At 33.8% G+C, this 16,525-nt stretch overlaps 1 long non-coding RNA gene and 2 pseudogenes across 1 annotated transcript; 1 reads left to right on the plus strand and 2 right to left on the minus strand.

Annotated features, from left to right (window-relative positions):
- The window catches only part of LOC132069358 (DNA-directed RNA polymerases IV and V subunit 2-like), an 87,051-nt pseudogene that overhangs the window by 53,610 nt on the left and 16,916 nt on the right, over positions 1-16,525 (minus strand).
- Positions 7,014-10,457, minus strand: LOC132069357 (uncharacterized). The gene is made up of 2 exons (XR_009417762.1): positions 8,168-10,457; positions 7,014-7,649 (listed from the first exon to the last, which is right to left on the minus strand). It is a non-coding gene; the product is annotated as an uncharacterized LOC132069357 (long non-coding RNA).
- LOC132029464 (G-type lectin S-receptor-like serine/threonine-protein kinase At1g11330) lies at positions 10,561-12,152 on the plus strand (annotated as a pseudogene).

Genomic DNA, 16,525 nt, shown 5'->3' on the forward strand with positions numbered 1-16,525 from the left:
CCGTTTTTTTCCCCAATATCTCTCTCTCATTTTTTAAATAACGGAAAATTTTAAAACTAATGAGACCCATTTGGTAGGTGGATCACCCCGTAAATCCAAGTAGATTGAGAAAAGCTCCGAGACATCTCAACCCAATTTAGATTGAAATTTACAAACTTTAACTTGCGACTCACTTTTAGCCGACTTTTGTATTACAACCGGTTTGACTTCCGAACTTAACAAACGACCATTATACGATTAAAACTTCACATTATTATTTTCTTAGCATGTGAAGAACTCCTAATCTCACCCAAAAGTACAAGTTATCATACTCTCAACTCATGCTTCTTTGATTCATTCACCCTCCAAATCTTCACGCACTTACTAATATTATTTATAGACTCTTGTAACCATTTATATTAATAAGCTCAATCCCTTTTAACTTCAAGATAATTTCTTTTTGAACTTGCATCGACAAACTCACGATGCGACTTTAACGTGCGAAAATCTGAGGTGTAACATGTACGGTGTTTGAAATTGTCAAGAGATACCGCGTGTGTTCGGTATGGAGGAAAACATTTTCCAGAAAATATTTTTCAATTTTCTCATTTCGTTTGGTCAAAAATTTTGAAAAACATTTTCTTTTGAAAAATATTTTCCTCAAAATTGGGGAAAATGACTTCCCTAATAAAAGTAGGAAAACAAGTTCATAAGTTCATTCCAACCACCCTACCACCACCCAACCCAACCCCAACCACCAAACCCCCAACTCCCAACCCCCATTCCCTCCCCACCTTCCTACCCAAAAAATAATTTTTTTTTGGAAAAAAAGTTTGAGCATTATTTTGGTTTTTTCCCTAACCCACACCCCAAACAATTTTTTTTTTTTTGAAAAAAAAGTTTGACATTTTTTTCCACCTCCACCCCGCACCCTAAAAGTTTTTTTGTTTTGGTTTTTTGCACCCCCCCCCCCCTCCACAAAAAAATTGAAAAAAAAAGTTGACAATTATAAAAATTGAATATTTGCGTGGTTAAAAATTAAAACTTTTTGGAAGGGGTGATGGGGGTATTGGGGGGGTGCGTTGGGTGGTGAAAAGATTTTTTTTTTGGGGGTAGGGGTGTCTGTGGGTGTAGAAACCCACAAAAGATAATAAAAAACTTCAAAAAAAAAATGTTGGGGTTGGGGAGGGTTGTTGTGTGGTATGGGTTCCACGCAAAGGGGGGTGATGGGGGATGTGGTCGTGTAAAAATTCGAGAAAAAATTAAAAAACTTAAAAAAAAAAAAAAAATGTTGTTGGGGGGGGGGGGGGATGTGGGGTCGGGTGCGGGGGGAGGGTGTGGGGTGCAAAAAAAATAAAATAAAAATGGAGGGGGTGGGGGTGTAGGGGTGGGGGGTTGGGTTGGAGTTGGTGAGGGTTGGGATGGGGGTGCAAAAAACAAAAAAAATCAAAATATTTTTTTTTTTGGAGGGGGCGAGGGTGGAGGCGTAAACGTTTTCTATCAACCAAACGAACATGAGAAAATAAGTAATAAATTTACTTATTTTTCACTACCCAAACGAATATGAGAAAATAAGTGGAAATTCACTTATTTTGTAGGAAAACACATTTTCCAGGAAAACATTTTCCTCCATACCGAACACACCCACCATGTACTAAACAACATTGAGCACTTTCAAACTTTACATATAAGTCAATTTGACTTAAATTTATAGAGCAAAATTATGTGCGCAAGTTCCGATTATTTGCACTGTGGTAAGTACGAGGTAAGTACATTCTCATTATTAATTTATATGTTATGCTCTAATTCAACCTCATTAAATAACTCTTATTCTAGTAAGTGATTTGATAATTTGTGACATTTTCAAAACATACATTTGATTTTTTTTTATAACAAATAAAACGGAATGAATTCATTGACTAAACGGGAGATAGGAAATTTGTTTTATTTAACACTTGAAAAAACTTCTCATTAACAAATGTCACTAATAACTTAAGTCTTTTGCGAGAAAAATAAGAAGGAAAATGTCTATGACAATGATGGCATCCATTTTTTTAACTATCCTAAGATTTGAAACCTACTGGCCACGATTAATTCAGATTCGCATTGGATAGGCCTATTAAGAGAGTAAAACACTCCCTACCAAGAAGTTATTCATTCTCAAGCTCGAACCCAAGATACATGGTTAAGGATAAAGGGATCCATCCCATTCTAAGACACCCCTTGTTCCATTGTTACTTGTAAGTTGTGACTAGCTAAGAAGAGTTAAACACGGAATATGGGAGATGTAAATATATTTGTGAATACTATGAAAGTCACATCCTTAATTATGATCACATTAGACAATCTTTTAAAGATATTGGGAGAAAGATTGCCAGAACATGTTAGAGGAACTGTCACATACAATGACATCCCATATAATACAACTATGAATATGAGGAATAGTACCTATCCAATAGTTCTTTTTCCTTCTGTCTTTCTATTTCCTTAATAATACCTCACCCAAGAATGTCAAATGCACAATTGGGAATTGCAATTAGAGAAGATGAAGCTACTAAAACTAGTTATGAGAACCCTTTACTTCTTTTTCTTGTGCTTCTTGATTTTCTATAGTTTAGAGTCCATAGTTTCATCAGAATACGAGACACTGAAACAAGGGGAAGTTGTGAATTCTTCCACTTCACTTGTTTCTTCCAATAAGACTTTCACTCTTGGATTCCTCATCCTAGACAAGGGAAACAACTACAGCTACTTAGCAATTTGGTACACCAATTCTATGATCACACGTCCAGTATGGATTGGCAACAGAGATGCACCTATATATAACAATTCAGGTGTTCTTACAATAGACAACTCAAGTAGACTTGTTATCAAACATAATAGAGGCAATGTTGTGCTTTCTGCAGAGCAAACTACACTTAACACCACAGCTACTCTACGAGAATCAGGTAGTTTTTTGCTGAGTGAGGTGAATTCAAATGGTTCTTTAATCCGGGAGCTGTGGAATAGCTTCGACTATCCCACGGATACCCTGTTGCCAGGGATGAAACTAGGGATCAACCACCAAACCGGAAAGAATTGGAGTCTTACGTCGTGGCAAGATTCAATTACACCAACACCTGGAGCTTTTACGCTTGAATGGGACCCGATGAGACGCCGATTAGTTATGCGACGATGAGGTGTGATTTATTGGACAAGTGGAGGTTTGGAGAAGGGTGAATTTCCACACATTAGGACAGGCATATTGAACCTGAATTATACATTCTCCACCTTACGCGACGCCGATCAAGAGTACTTCAGTTATTCACTTATATACAATGAACAGACAAGCATAGAACGACGAACAATCTCCGGTTGGCAATTAGATTCCTCAGGGATTATATTTGATGGAAATAGGCCAGATTTTGCCAACGCAGACAATTGTTATGGCTACTAGGATGAAGCTCAGCAATCGAAGGGATGTGAGTTATGGAAGCAGCCAATATGCAGGAAGCCGGGCCAAATATTTCAACGAAGATCAGGAGGTTTTGTGTATACTGATAGACCTCCACAGGTATATACTGAAGGAATGGAAATGGGAAATTCAAACGTTACCCTGAGTGATTGCAGAGCTGAATGCTGGAATGATTGCGATTGCATTGGCTATAGTTCTTATGTTTATTCTACTTCTATATGCGAAGTCTGGAGAGGGAAAAACTTGAACTTCAGTCAAGATATTTCTGGTATGAGCGCGAAATATTATGTCATTACAGAAATAACAGAACCTCAGAGTAAGTTTCTGACCGTTACAATTTTCATTCATACAACTATTGAATGGAAAACTGCAGTTTTCTTGAGGCAAATCTATATTATATTAAAAGCATGAACTCCCTAACTTAAAAGTTAAATTACCTAAATACCCTTACTAACTTAAAAATCCGACTATCAATTAAAAGAGAAGAACGAAGAGGCACTCTTAGTACCAACCAACAAGCGAAAAGACGCCACTTGAAGCAATTGCCTTGTACAGTTTGAGAAAAAAGGACTTACAATCAGACGTACATCTTCTAATGAGCAGCCATCATTCCATGAATTTTGGTTCCATTACACTATTTTCCTTTCATGGTTACAAGTTATTAGCATAATCAAACAACATTAAGGTATATATCAATTTGTTTTTTATCGGACGTTTTCTTTCTGGTAAAAAAATGATCAAAAGGGATTTGGTGTCAGGTTGTTAAAAGTCTATCCGCTCTTCAAATAACTGTTTATTTTGATTTTTATCCTGCTCTCTTCTAACAAGTTCTCTATCTTACTGATACTTTGTTATTTTTCCGTCCAAAATACTTATCATATACTTCCTTCGCTTTTAATTGTGTGGACTTATTTGATTAGGAGCATGGTTTAAGAAAAAAGCAAGACTTTTGAAATTTTGATCCAAAATAATTCTTAGATATTTGTGTGGTTTTAAATCATTTCATACCGTTAAATTATTTCTAAATATAGAAAGGTGACCTTCTTTTTAGAACATACCAAAAAGGAATGTGTGCCATATAAATTGGGATAGAGGAAGTCTCATTTTTTAGAGTTAAACTATGTAAACTTTGAATTACATTTTAACATGTATTTTCACCATACTGGCATGAGACGAATTGTCACTTATTATACATTTCGTATAGTTTTTAAATATCTAAGTTTTAATTTTAAAATATTAAAGTAATTTAATCTAATTTGCTTCGAAGAAAAGTCAAATTCACTCTTGGAAAGCGAACCATGACAAGTAATTTAGGACAGGAAGTACTATTATTGTGCAAAATTTGTGAAACCTAATGCTACATGCATGCTAAAAAGTTTTATTATTTAGCACGTTACTTGAGAATCTGACATCGTTCTTCATATATATTTCTGTTAAGTTACCAAAAGTTAGCAAGTACACTGTAGTAAAAAAATTGCTTTTGTGGCCAATGTTTCAAAGTATTTCTTGCACTGATATATTATCCTTGTGTCATGCCTCTTCTTTTCTTTTCTTCCTTTTTGTGGGATCTGAATTTCAAATTCTTTATTTAGAATCCGGCCTCTTTTCGTTTTGTTGTTGGAAACTAACATTAGGATGTTGGAAATATAACTCTCGGGGAAAACATGAAATTATCGTTATGTGCCTCCTTAATCTCTAAATAATACATGAAGAACGATTATGTTGAGTTTTTGATTTAGTGAACACCAAAACTTCTATAATTTCAAGTAACAAAACTAATATTATTTTCCTCATCGATTTAATAACGCCATTCTAAAAAGTTTTATATTATTGTATTTTTGCTATATGTTAATTTTCTGAACTCTTATCTCTTTGGCAGACAAAGAAAGTGTAGAAATAACCAGAAATGTGGGTAACGGTACATCTCCTTTGAATCAAAAAGAAAACGAAGGGAAAGATAGGAGTAATTTTCTTCCCATCTCAGATGACTTAGAAGTTCTAAAAGTGCCACCCATTGACTTTAAAAGGATTTGGCAACGACTTTTATATATCGAAATATCAAGCCGATCATTTGATAGGGTCATAACTCATAAGAGACAACAACAAAATAGTGCACCTCAATAAGAAAATGACAATATAGTTGGGTTTGCTTTTTTTTAAAGTCTCTTAATATTTATTTATTTATTTATTACTACCCTATATTTTTAGTGACGTCCAACTTCTATGAATGATAATATAGACATTTCATTAAAGTGATGTTCAAACTATAATAGGTATGATACGTGTTATGATTAAAATGTTATAATGTTATCTTTTTTGCCAAAATAATTAGTAGGCATACATATAAATAACATGAAAAAACCCACATGAGTTTACCTTCAAGCTGTGAAAAAATATGTTCTAAATTAATTAGGGGGACCATTTTTACACTTGAAAGTGATATTCATGTTATTTTGAATTCACGAAACAAATTATATTTTTTTTGTTGTGACTTCTCCAAATATTATCTTCTTTCACCGGTAGCTAATTATAAGAGAAACTACTCGGTTGTTAGGAAACTCTCTTTTATAACATAATTAATATTGTTAAGAAATAACCATAGACCTATTGAACTCCTAATGTGTTTCTATAGTCATTAGGTTATATTATAGCTATTCGGGAGAAGACTTTATATAATTAATTTTGGGATAGATGATTATATTTGAGAGAAGTAATTGACTTTATATTTAAGAAGAGATATAACGCAAGGTGCGAAATCAAAATCCTTTTACAGTATTTGTTCCACATTTATCATATCACATTCAAATTATAATTCTTTTATGTACAATTATTTACTCAAAACTTTGTTTCAATAATATTAATATTACTTTAGTAAATTATGTACTACATGACTCGACATACACGTGCAACGCACGTGCCGAAAAACTAGTAACCACAATAAGTGGGAAAATGTTTGGCTCTGCTAGCTAACTTGGCATTTTAGATGATAAAACATCCCTACTTGGCTTTTTGGTAAGATTTAGTGACTTCTCCGATCAGATTTATTTTATGGTAACCAACCATAAGTTCAGCAATTTAAAAGTGAATGAGCTAGTTAAGTAACTTTTGTAGAAAAAGAAAATGGTAAGTTGGATGACCATTCGAGAAATGAACTTTTATTTTATAGGCTAAGTTATGTGACCCTTCCTTCTCACAACTGCAGAGGCAAAAAATGGAAAGAAAAAGAAACTCTGGATAATTGCTCCTATAGTAACCCCCGTGTTTCTGATGCTGCTTGGTCTAATATTGTGCCTAAAGAAATGGAAACAAGGTACTAAGGACTTAAACCCTCCTCCTCTCGCAGTTTAAATTGTAGTCATGTTAAATCAGGCTTAAAATCAATATGTATTTTCTCATCTGATGATATGAATTTGGACAGCAAAAGCAAGGAAAGAACAAGAAATAAGAGAGAATTACTCACTGACATTTATGATAGTCGGGACGATGAAAGTGGAGGTACTGCTGTAGAAGTATACAACTACTAGTTAATTTGCCCGTGTTTCGCGTGGTCGGATAAATTATTTTATTAATTTAATTGATATAAAATAAATAAAATCTTATATTATTAAAATAAATTATAAAACACAGATATGAAGAAATGAAAGTAATATATAAGGAAAAATACATATTGAAATAAAACATCAAAATAAAAGTATCACACACTTTTTCTGTAGATTTACAGTGGTAAAGTTCTCGTCCCTAAATATATGCCTAACTAATCAGTTCCTCTTTTTCTTCAAATTAATAGTGTTGCCCATCATATAAAGTCCATCTTTCGAATGCAATCATCCTTGTTACTATCCAATTATCCTGTCTTAGGCTAACATAGTTGAAGGACTCAATGGTGAATCATATGAATATTGGGTAATATAACTGCAACATGAAGTGTTAAAATATAATCGGATGTTGACATATTTCCTTTTTGTACCATGAGGCTCCTGTGAGAATGCTAAGTTGGCATTGACCCACTGATAACCTGTTCAAATTGCACTCATATTCACTATTCAGCAGCAAATTTTAAGTAATCTGAAAATGCAGAAGTCTTGCTCGAATGCTTTTTCAAACTTCAGTACTCAAGCCTCCCACACTTATTAGATCCCTTAATATCAGTTGTTTGCTCTATTACTCCAACAAAAAGCAAGTCGAAGGAAGCTCAATATATATTTCCGACTCTACACTGCACAACGGCAACGCGATACTTAATTCCAATGTAAAGTAAAAGGGGACTTTTGGGATTTGTAGTAGAAAGTAAAACATGTTGAGACTTTTGAAATTTGTAGTAGAAAGCAAAATAGAAGGACGCTTTCGGGCTTCTATAATTACCGAAGTGATACATGATGGAGTCAAAGAGTTTTATCCTCTCAACAATGGAAAATAACCAAAATATATAATGTTATTAGACATTTTAAAATGAAGTAAATGAAGAAATGAAAGGAAAAAGCGCAAAGTAAAGGAGAAAAAGATAAATGAGCATCTTAGCAAACAGAGGTGACTTGGCACCTCTTCTATCCCAGCTTTATATAGAATTAACAATAGAATAGAAACAACTAATGTGTAGAATTGAATATTGCTAGGATTTAATAGATGTGATGATTCAAAATAGCATAACAACAAAGGCATAAGAAATCTAATAAAAACATTACAGTTGAAGTTGGAATGTTTTCAATAAATGAGAGTGATAGTTCAAATGTTTACCTAAAAATGATGATAGTGTTCTCAACAAAGCCGTTGTCCTTACTTTCATCCAACAAACCATATTTGCTTCTCTCTTGAAGGATCGTAGCCTAATTAAGATGATTAATAGAAAGAAAGGGAAAATCAGAAGGAGGTTGAATTAAGAGGGTTAAGGAAGGGTGCGGCTTTTGATTTTGTAACCGAAGGTAACAAATAAATAAAAACATAAAGGAAAGAGGCTAAATAATAGGAAACGGCAAAAAACAGATAAAAAAGATAAGTCCAAATCCTGACTTAGGAGCTAGCTTTTCATCTCGGAATGATCCAAAATAGACAGCTAAAGTGAAGATATAAAAATCTGCCAAATTGACAAAGGAGATTACTCAAATGTAATCTCTCTTATTAGTGAATAACTTGATATTGTGGTTAACTCCAGAGAAGAAACTACCAAAACAAAGAAAAAGGCTCCATTTCGAGAAACTATACTTCTTGAAGGTCATTTTGTTTTGCTACTTCTCTACTTTTGAAAAACATTTTTTTAAATGAACTTCTCTTCAGTAGATCAACCAACAGACTTTTCAACAAGAACCAATATGCACAACTGAACAATATGACCAAATTAGTGAACCTAAATTAACAGACCAAGAAAGCTATAATGGTCATTATTTTTACATCAGACAATTACTACACTTTGAATGTGAATCCTAGGAACAAATTCTAAGTAAGATACAATTGGTAAAAAGCTATTTCCCCTTGCTATTAGCTTATTTACATGTATCAGGAAAAGGGGTGCATGAGTCTATCTAAATCTGTAGAGCAGTACACCTTTCAGGGGAGGGAACTTGGCAAAGCCAAATAAATAACTAAGAGCAAAACCTTATAAATCATAATCCAAAAACAATAGTACTCGAAAGCAGTGACAATATCATTTCCGAATGCCACAAAGGCCTTATCAATAATCTCAAGAGGCAAAGCATTTTCTAGCTCCGATCCTCTTCCAACCTATACATACGTCATATAACAAAAGAAAAGCCACCAGCTTTCCCAGAAAGGCGGTAAACAACCCACAGATAAAGACTAATGAAATTTAGACATTCCAAGAGCAACTACTATTGCGACTAATGGAACTATTCAATCATTCCATTCTAAGTTGGTGTAAACACGAACGAATTTTAACAACAAATTTAATCATTAAGATAGCTGCTATTGCTTTAGAAGCCTTACAATTAGTTAGTTTATGTTAGTTGTGTCAGTGATAAATCCCATAGTAATCAAATTGAAAGTAATAAACATTGATTACACAGCATAAAAATCTAAATGTGAAGAGTGCAAACACATAATTGATGGATAAGGCACATAAATAGAGAAAACATTTATTGAAGAGAGATTAATATGATGAATGATTGAAGAACAAATAAGGTTATAATAGTCAAAAATCCCTTTTTATTCATAATTTCTTAAAGGACATATAAAAGAAAAACACTACAATTAAAATGGACCGGAGGGAATATATCAGGTTAAGAAAAGATCTAAAAACGAAGAATAGAAAATAGTAAAATATAAGAATGCCAATTATTAACGAAACAATTTAATCCATTCAAATAAAATTAATAATTACTTTTCATTTCACTGCCGAAATCTTCTAACCTATCTTTGTTTCTTTATTTCTCTTATGATATGCATAAATTATTGATAATTTAAAAATTACTTCATATTCTTCTTTATCCTACAAATCTCACTGATTGAAGCAAATAAAATGCAAATGCAATCTTTGTAGGATAGCCACAACATAGTACTTGGAAAAATGCACAGTAATCAAATAGAAATACGTAGATGCTGACACAAAAAGTTAATTAACTTGGAAGAAAAGGGAGAGAAGAACGACAATACCAAGTAGTGATAAATAGTGATTGATCTTTTGCTCCAATTACTGGAAAAATGCTTCTCTTCACTTTGTGATTGAAGCTGCAAGAAATGACCAAAAGGTTGAAATTTTAATCACTGGATGTAAACGAAACACAGTCCAAAAATCATTTTCCATATTAAGATAAATCAAGTGAGGAAAAAGTGAAGTATATCATAGTTGAGGCAGATTTTCCAATAAAAAATGTCAGAAGAGAAACAGGATCTCTAGTCTTTGATATTGGCGTTGATGGATTTCCAGCGGGTCGGCTCATAAGTGAAGGTGGTCAGAAGAAAGGAATACATGGAGGAAGGAGGGCAAAATATTCATGGAAGAGAGATGAGCGTTTGGAATAGGCGTGATGAATGAGGGAATAAGAAACGGTTCGGAGGAAACGTTATGTTTTATGAGGACCCGTGGCTTTTGTATGTGTTTTGGTAGTAACTAATTACTATTAATCAGTAAATTGGGAAAATAGGAGAAAACTCCAAAAATTGGAGAAAAAAGATAAATGAGTTTTAACGCATTTTAGAGAGTCTCTTGCGTCACGTAGGAACGCTTATATATATATATATATATATATATATATGATTCTATTATCCTAACGACCACAAAGAACTTTTCATCGAATGCGAGCTGGGAAAAGGAGGTTTTGAATGTGTTTCCAAGGTAACTTAGAAGACAAAATTTGTTTCAATGGAGTATCATGGCCACATAATTCCGTCAACCGTGTAACATTTTCTTCACCTAATCCAGGGAACAATGCTGGATGGACAAGAAATAGCTATAAAGTTGTTGTTCGAGTGGTCTAAACAAGGATTATCGGAGTTCAGAAATGAGCTTATTCTCATAGCTAGACTCCAGCACACGAATCTTGTCAAGTTGGTAGGTTTTTGTGTACATGGAGAGCAGAAGATGCTAATTTACGAGTACATGCCCAATAAAAGTTTGGACTTTTTCCTATTTGGTAAGGCATCACATTTTACTTAATTTTAAGCCATAGTGAACATCATCCTTGTGAATGCATACAGCTTTGTGAATTAAGATTTCAATTTCTAATTCTTCTAAAACTTTTGCTTCCATATTAGATCTAAAAAAAAAAAAAAAAGACTACTATCTTGGGAGAGACGTTTTTGCATTATCGAAGGGATTACTCAAGGATTACTTTACCTTCACAAATATTCAAGGCTGAGAATAGTTCATAGAGATTTGAAAGCTAGTAATATCTTACTCGACAAGAACATGAAACCTAAGATTTCCGACTTTGGATTGGCAAAGATTCTCAAACACAACGTCCCCGAAGACATTACTACAAGATTTGCTGGAACATTGTAAGCAGAGAGTTAAATTTAACTTGTGATCTCTTTCTTTAAAGTTGTGAAGTTTACTGTCTGACAAGAATTGCCTCGTTTAGCAAAGTGGATACATGGCACCGAGTATGCCAAAAGGGAATTTTCTCAACTAAATCCGACGTTTACAGCTTTGGAGTTTTGGTTCTTGAAGATTTGCAAGTGGGAGGAAAAATAATTGCTTTCACAATGAGGGAAGCCCCCTCAATTTAGTCGAATATGTGAGTAATTTCTATCAAGTTCCACATTTTATCTTTCCATACTACCCCATCCTTTAGACAAGAAACAACCTTTGGTTCGAGATCCACAACTATAGATTCCAATTATTCTTTTCTTATTTTTGCCTTGATCGAATATGATCTACTACTCTTATTTGTTACTTGACCATTAACTGTTTTGGTGGCATAAACTAATTAGAAATTGTGGTCAATTATATGCTATTGCTGGCATGGGAGCTGTGGAATGCAGAGGCAATGGTAGAGCTCACAGATCCAACACTTAGTGATTCTTGCTTCATTAAGGAACAAGTGGAAAGGGCTATTCATGTGGGATTACTATATGTTGAAGAATGTGCAGCAGATAGGCCTAACATGGAGGATGTCATTTCCATACTCAATAATACCAATAAGATTTACCAAAGCCAAAAAGACCTGCATTTGCCTCCAGATTTTCTGTGTTAATGAATCCCAAAAAGGATCAGACAGGAAAATATTCAGAAAATGAATTATCCATTACTGCTGTTCATGGGAGATGAGAAATATTGGATTGGCAAGTAAACTAAAAACAATAGAAAAGGGATTCTAGCTTTCAGTAACTTTTTTATATTTTTGCTTATGTACAAAGAAACTGTGAATTTATTTTGTGTATAGTTGTGGAAGACGTGCTATTATTGGAATCAGTCATCTAGTTTAATGAACTATAGTAAATATCTTCCAATAAAAGTACATTCACTAAATAGTCCCGTTATTACATAATCACATATTATAATCACGGTATAACTTGTTCACAAGTGAAGCGCCTCACTACAAAAGTCGAGAGAAACGATTCACAAACAAAAAATGAGCATAAGTTGGAAACTTGTTTAGATGTTTATTATGAAGCTTCGAGGCAAATATTGAATGGTGATGAGCAAGAGTTCATGGATCTAACACCTACATTCTTGAAGGGCTCAGAAATTGCATATAAGTTATAAAGTTAATATATCACGTAGAATTATGTTATCCTAGTGTGCAAATAGTTCCTATTCTACTTTCTGATTTTTCATCAATTATATTTACAATATAATCCACCTTTCTAAATGCTTTATAACTCCTAATGTGTTTGATATCAATAAGTTGGTCTACATTTAAAACATGGTAGATAAGCGCACTTGAGAAATATCAACTTGTTATCCCTAGAGTAACAATCCTTCCATTTAGCACCATCTTAGAATTATATCTAATACCATTGAGTTGAGAAAATACGATTATATGAAAACTGTATACTTATAACTTATGACAGAGAAGGAGAAATGAACATTATGATAGCTTCGCTGCAAAGTATCAACAGAAAAAACCAATCAAAATGTTCTTTAGTAAGAGCTAACTTCTGTTACTTCTAGTTAGTTATTGAACTAAAACAATATGCTTGATTTAATTATTAAAAATAAAATATACTTGATTGAATAATACAAGAATGAGAACTAAAACCTCAAGAATCGAAATTGCAAGTTTTCTACAAAATTACTCCGTTGAATTCTTTTTTATTGTTGTCGCCGTTTTAGCACACTCATTAAGAAATTCAATTGATAACATTAATCATAAAGGTATTTCACAAAATTACCTTAAGAAATTCAAGGAATGCTAGTTATTATAAAAGATATTTGACTAAATCAGTCTTATCTCTTCTTAAATGAAAAATTGATGGCTATATATATTTAAGAAGTAATAAGAACAAATTAAAAGAAAGATAATGAATATTTTAACAAATTAAAAGAAATAAAAGAATTATATTCCGTGTCCCTTTCATTAGCTGAGGTATCCATATATACAAGAGATCCAACCTAATTCTAATTAGCCAATTACGGCTAATTATGCTAACAATATCATTTACATTATTTTACACCTAAGGAATATATTTACATATATTCTAACACTCCCCCGCAGTCGAAACGGGAGACTTTCGAACGCTGAGACTGTCCCGGAAATCTTCAAACAAGACTTGTGGAAGGCCCTTAGTGAAAATATCGGCAATCTGATATCTAGACGGAACATGTAGTACACGAACCTGTCCACGGGCAACTTTCTCACGAACAAAGTGGATGTCCATTTCAATGTGTTTGGTGCGCTGATGTTGTACGGGATTTCCTGAAAGGTATATGGCACTCACATTATCACAATAAACCAGTGTTGCCTTACGTATCGGACAATGTAACTCCAATAGAAGATTACGGATCCCGGCGAGACTCGGGAGACAACATTAGCAACCCCTCTATACTCTGCCTCGGCACTGGATCGAGAAAGAGTGGGTTGGCGTTTGGAAGACCAGGAGATCAAGTTATCTCCAAGAAACACACAATAACCAGATGTCGAACGACGTGTGTCGCAAGCAACCTCCCCAATCAGCATCCATATATACAAGAGATCCAACCTAATTCTAATTAGCCAATTACGGCTAATTATGCTAACAATATCATTTACATTATTTTACACCTAAGGAATATATTTACATATATTCTAACAAGAAAGATAATGAATATTTTATTGATTTTTAAAGTGACAAATAAGTTTCAAGCTTTTATTAAAGTGACAATAAAAAAGAAGATGAGGAAGTTGTTTTTAAAACTTTAAAATATCTAGAATTATTAGCTTTTTTATTAACACACGTACCCGAGATTACAAATTATTTTCTCCCAAGAAAGAACATATAACCGTCTATAACCGTCACTACTGTAGCGGCACCTCAAACGTCGGTGTGTAGTGAACTTAAAGAATCGACACAATCACACTTAGAACTTTATTGTTTTGTGCGACGACCAGCATTTATAGCCTGAAAGCTGAGCCCACTAATAAAAAAAATTAATATTAACGAAATAAATTTGGTCTAAAAAATATATCAATTAAATTATTTGACCAAATCCAAAGCCGAACCCAGCAACGATGATTACATGAGATGAGACTATATCAGTATTTATGGAATGTTTAACAAAGATCGTCAATTTCTTTGGCTGAGAAAAAACTTGTAAATGGTGGACAACTAGACATGAACAAGAAAAGAAAAATAAAGTTTGCTATTCAAAATTTTGACAGGATAACTCATTAAATGTGTGTCAGAAGAGATAGAAATTTTTACTCCGCCCTTTTTATGCATTAAAAACATAAAGTGATACAAAGAGAGTGAAATTCAAATGTTTGTCTCACTTTTTCATGAAGGGTACAATAGGCGCAAAAAAAAATAAGGAGTGTACATAGTATCCTATAACTCATGTGAATTGTTTTAAATGTCCACATTCTGCAAAAATTAGTCATGTTTTTTCTTTCCATCAACACATGTCAACTTTTCTGTGCGTTAGTACAAAATATACCTTTTTGATTCCTTTTGCCAATGCATAACGAACATTAAAGAGATTTCAATCAACACTCATTGGCCATTACTCTTACACTTTGATTATTCATGTGACTGACGAAAAACTCTAAAAAATTTCAACAAAAAAGAGCAAAGCAGAAGCTACACTACTTTGCATAAGTCTCCTTTAATTTTTTTTCCTCTTGTAAATCATTAAGATGTTAAGAAAATGTGGGGTTTGATGATAATGTTTTTGATACTCAGCTTCATGTTTTTGTGTTTGTTTTTCAGTAATCTTTGTCGGTCTTAACAACTGGTACTATAATGGAGTTTGTTCTGCATGTTCTTTATGGGGTTTTAATATTTAGAAATAGCTGAATCAGAAAAGCACCGGGGTTTTAGAAAGATGAAACTGATTTTAGCTATTTTTGGAAATAAGGGTGTGTTCGGTATGAAGGAAAATGTTTTCCATGGAAAATGTTCTCCACTTAAAAATAAGTAGGTTTGTAGGTTTCTTATTTATTTTCTTGCGTTCGGTACGTAAGCAAAAAATATTATCCTAAAGCATTTGTATATGTGGCTCCGTGGGTGGGAGATTGGGGCGGGGAATGGGTGGGGTGGTTGATGGTGGGAGTGGTGTGGTGGTGGTGGGTGTGCGGTGGGTGGTGGTGGGGTGTGAGGTTAGAATGGTGAGGGTGTAGGTGGTGGTGGCGGGAGTGGGAGGTTGGGAGGCGAGGGGCATGGGTGCCGGGTGTTGGGTGTGTATAGCGGCGGGGTTGGGGTGAGACAATCAATTTTAATGTCATTTGCGAGTTTGTGTTCCCTACTTTCATTAGAGAACACATTTTCCTCATTTTGAAGTAACTTTTTTCCTAAGAAAGATGTTTTCCAAAATTTTTGTCCAACCGAATATTAATTTTTTTTTTCCTCCATACTGAACGCACCCTAAATCGTTAAAATATTCAGAAAATGCGCGGCTTCACGATGATTTTCTGATAGTCGCTTCAAGTTTTTGTGTTTGTTTTTAAGTAAAATTTCTGGGTTTTGTTCATTCTTAACAATTGTTACCGATCGACATCATTATATAGCTATCATGCAAAATTTTGTTCCTCATAGATTTTATGGGGTTTTGATATTTACAAGTTGGTGCTCTCCAAGAAGCCCGTGGGTTTTAGAGAGATGAAACTCGATTTTAGCTATTTTTCCAAAAGTAGAAAGAAAAAAAAAAAAAGTTAAATACTTTTCCGTTACTTGCATGTCGAGTTCTTCCGTTCTCGTTTCATGTTTTTTGCTTTAGGAGTTTAGAGGTAAATTGACTGAAATGGGAATATCAGTGTGCTGAAATTTCTAAAAATAGTTGAAAGCACTTTAGCTGTCGACTGTCTCCGTACTGTACTCTAGTACTGATTGATATATGCTTTTGAAAGGAGAGATCATGTTTCGTTACCATTCTCAAAAAATGGAGAGATCATGTTTGTGCACCTAAAGTATGTTGGAAATAAAATTAATATCGATTGATGCAATTTGATTTTGTTTTTGATGCAAAAAGGCGTTCATCGAGATGACAATTTTATATCATAGAAG

The sequence above is a fragment of the Lycium ferocissimum genome, chromosome 9 (genome assembly GCF_029784015.1).
Source record: "Lycium ferocissimum isolate CSIRO_LF1 chromosome 9, AGI_CSIRO_Lferr_CH_V1, whole genome shotgun sequence".
NCBI classification, from domain to species: domain Eukaryota; kingdom Viridiplantae; phylum Streptophyta; class Magnoliopsida; order Solanales; family Solanaceae; genus Lycium; species Lycium ferocissimum.